This window comes from Heptranchias perlo, chromosome 20 (assembly GCF_035084215.1).
Source record: "Heptranchias perlo isolate sHepPer1 chromosome 20, sHepPer1.hap1, whole genome shotgun sequence".
NCBI lineage: Eukaryota > Metazoa > Chordata > Chondrichthyes > Hexanchiformes > Hexanchidae > Heptranchias > Heptranchias perlo.
The window spans coordinates 13,254,704-13,257,891 of NC_090344.1; the positions used below are offsets into that span (position 1 = coordinate 13,254,704).

The 3,188-nt window shown below is 44.2% G+C and overlaps 1 non-coding gene across 1 annotated transcript; it reads right to left on the reverse strand.

Moving 5' to 3' along the window:
* Nucleotides 1-442: 442 nt before the first annotated feature.
* On the reverse strand, nucleotides 443-524 carry trnas-cga (transfer RNA serine (anticodon CGA)). Its single transcript has one exon. It is a non-coding gene; the product is annotated as a tRNA-Ser (tRNA).
* Between the last annotated feature and the right edge of the window lie 2,664 nt (nucleotides 525-3,188).

Here is a 3,188-nt window from a genome sequence, read left to right on the forward strand (position 1 = left end):
CTGATTTTTCACTGTGAGGGTGAAGAGACATAAATGTTTAGACATTAGTAACGAATTCATCCGCTGGGTTGCACCTTTGCTTCTCCCCCCGTCTCAGTCTTTCCATCTTTACCCTTCACTGCTGGTGTTCCAGGTTCAATCATCCGTGGCCGTTCAAGGAAGCCTGCCATGTCATGAGGGGAAAACACAGAGTCAAGAGACAGGGACAAGGTGAGATCAAAGTCTTGGAAGAAATAGTATAAATGTCAATTTCTGCGAACGGGCAGAATTTAAGATGGAGCTTTGGAGAGATTCCTTCACGTGTCTTGCAATTTTGCCAGAGACCATTGGGCTCCCAATTAAAAGCATGTGCCGTGCTGAAGCATCTCTCTGAGAGAGGGAATGCGGTTCGTCAACTCCAGTTCATATTTATTTGTGCAGTAAACATAACTTTAAGCAGCTGCGCTGCGAGCAGGATTCGAACCTGCGCAGGAAAATCCTATTGGATTTCGAGTCCAACGCCTTAACCACTCGGCCATCGCAGCCACAATCGTTGGTGGTGCACGGCTGAAAATCAGAATGCGTGGGTTTATCACAAGCGATCTGTGATACTGTGTTCTCTCCGATAGGTTTCCAACTTGATAGTTGGAGTTTGTTGACGCGCGGCCATTGCTGTTTTTGTGATGGAATCCTCCTCTGTCATGTGGTGAAGTCGGGCTTCGATTCCCGCTCAATTCAGGATTATTTTCATTCTCCATTCATAAGATTGCGTGAATTGGGATCTATTTGCACTCATCTTCAATCTGCTCACCATTCTGAAATATTTTCCTTTCTCCACGTTTGTTGCGTCGAAGCTGGGTAGGAAAATCACTTTACGAGTCCAACGCCTTAATCTTTGGGTCATCGCAGCTGCAAGCGACGAATCCTACACGGCTTCAGATCAGAATGAGGAAGGTTATCGCAGGAGATCTATGAGACTGTATGTTCTTGCAGAGCGGTTTCCAGCTGGACACATGCAGCCGACTCCTGTGCGGGCATTGCTGTTTCAGGGATAAAATTCTCGCCTGCCATGCGGGATGTCCGCGTTCTTTTACCGGCCAATGGTGGACCATTTTCATTCTCCATTCATGACATCACGTGAATTGGGATACATTTACATTCAGCTTCAATCTGAACACCATCTTGAGGCATTTTCCTTTCTCCATGTGTGTTGTCGTCGACAGAACCTCTGCATTCTGTCCTCCTCCATGCACTGGAATTAAGTCAATCCTGCCGACTACACCGCTAACAAGACGTGAGAAGCCAATTAGTGATTTTGCACGAAAAATGGTAACACCGCAGGGCTCGTCCGGGTTATCTGACATAACAATCAGCAAATACCCAAAGCGAGAATCATACCCCAAGGCCAACGAGCCACTGATAACAGAGGGGTGCAACCAATGCAGAATTCGGTGCCACCCACAGCCGACCGGTCATCCTTCTGTCCATCCAATCACGTTTTCTAATCCGATGTAGAGCAATGTCTAGTTGTATTCTAACTGTTTCATATCAACAATATTAGCCTCTCTTTACCACATTAGTTTTTAATGTGCGACTTGTATTATCAAGTGAGACTTGGCAGAATTAATTGCTCTCAAGCTACATTGTTGTCTGTCTCGGCATCCGCAGATTATCCACTCGACCACAAGTATAACAGTGACTACACTTCAAAAATACTTGATTGGCTATAAAGCGCTTTGGGACGTCTTGAGGTCGTGAAAAGCGCTTTATAAACACAAGAATTTATTTTGATACTGGGCTAAAATTACTGACCTTTTTACTGTGAGGACGAAGAGACATTAATGTGTGGACATTTGCTCCGAATTCATCTTCTAGGTGGGCCCTTTACATTTCTCACCGTCTCAGTCTTTCTATCTTTACCCTTCTCTGCTGCTGTCGCTGGTTCGATCACCCTTAACCGTTCAAGGAAGCCTGAGAATTCCATCAGGGGAAAACACAGAGATAGATAGAGACAGAGAGATAAAAGTATGGAAAAAATAACCTAAATATCAAGTGAGCAGAATTTAAGATGGAGCTTGGGAGAGATAAAATCATAGAATCATAGAATAGTTGCAGCACATTCCAGATTGTAAATACTCGCTAAGCAAAAAAGGTTTTCCTCATATCGCCTTTGGTTCTTTTGTCAACCACCGGAAATCTGTGTCGTCTGCTTCTCGACCCTTCCGCCAATCGGAACAGTTTCTCTTTATTTACTTTATCTAAACACGTCATGATTTTGAACACTTCTATCAAATCTCCCCTCAACCTTGCTGCCCTAAGGAGAACAACCTCAGCTTCTCCATTCTATCCATATTCCAATTGTGGATTATTGTGAAGTTTCCTTCATCCATCTTGAAATTTTGCAAGAGACCATTGGGCTCCCAATTAAAGGGTCTGCCGCGGTGGAGTATCTCTCTAAACAAGGAAATGTGGCCCGTTGTCTCCAGTTCATATTTATTTGAGCATTGAACAAAACTTTAAAAAATAGCGCCGCCAACTTTCGCCGGAACACCCCATTGGCTTTTATATCGAACGCCTTAACCACTCGGACACGGCAGCTGCGAGCGTCTCTAATGCACGGCTGTAAATCAGAATGCGTAGGGTACTCAGAGGAGATTTGTGAGACGATATGCTCTTTCAGACAGGTTTCCAAGTAGAGACATGTAACCGCTACCGTGCAGACGTTGATGTTTCATTGGTAGAATTCCCCAGGTGCAGCTCACACACAGGCTCAGGAATCTCACTCCTGACAGATTCACTTCTTTAAACCTTGTTTAGATTCAGTGAATTCGCATTTAATTTAATCCTCATCTGCACTCCGCTCTGTTTTACAGGGCGCTGGTTGTTGATGCATCTCATTCCCACTACTCCCATTAATAACACTTCTTGCTGCTAAATTCTGCTTAACATAAATTGCCCAGGAATTAGGGAATTTCTCCTGGGGACTGAGGAACTGACTCGGGTTTGTCTCAACCCTCAAATCCACGAAGTTATTGTCACTGCTACTGCACAGGATTAAAGGAAGGGACCGGTCCAGTGATAATCAATAAAAACCAATAATAGACACAGTCGTTGAGTGTGTCATCTCAATACTCATATTCGAATGACCTACCCATGTGCACTTTAACCTTTTTGTGTTTGGTGTTGAAATGGTGAAATGAAGCTCTAGC